Genomic DNA, 624 nt, shown 5'->3' with positions numbered 1-624 from the left:
TCTCTCTCTCTCTCTCTCTCTCTCTCTCTCTCTCTCTCTCTCTACGTTCGCCCGTATGCAATTATGTTGCGCCGCGGATAAGAGTTGAGCGAACGGGCCCGGGCGGTCGTTCGATCCCGAAATGGTCCTCCGCATACCGTTTTCTCGGATCCGTAACGAAGGTCGTATTCCGATTTACGTTTTCCGCCGGCTCGTAAAACGCCTTCCGGCGACACCTGCGTTCCCTCGGCGGCTTTATGAGCCGTGGCGATCCAAAGTCGCGCGTAAAACGTTAACTACTCCCATTCCGGAACGAGAGGAACTATTTCTATTTAATTTCACGATTCTCTCTTTCTCTCTCAAAACAAGTGCGCCCCTTTTGCACGGCATTTCGTTAATAACCGAGCGTTTGCTTCTTCTTTCGTTCTCTCATTCTTACATTTTCTCATTCTTGAGGCGTTGCATTTTACATTAACATATAGCATGCAGACAGATATCAGTATATTTTCCTAATCAATGAAGGATCTCGAATCGAAATTTTGGTTTTACATTAGCAGAGTCGAAACTCTGATTCTACGTTATATCTACAAATGTCATCGGACTCGTAGGTCACTAAAGAATTGTGAGATATAGCGTTTAAACAGA

This window comes from Odontomachus brunneus, unplaced genomic scaffold (assembly GCF_010583005.1).
Source record: "Odontomachus brunneus isolate Ranch 3 - 2012 unplaced genomic scaffold, Obru_v1 Obru_scaffold_178, whole genome shotgun sequence".
Taxonomy (NCBI): Eukaryota; Metazoa; Arthropoda; class Insecta; order Hymenoptera; family Formicidae; genus Odontomachus; species Odontomachus brunneus.
This window is presented reverse-complemented; position numbering follows the sequence as displayed.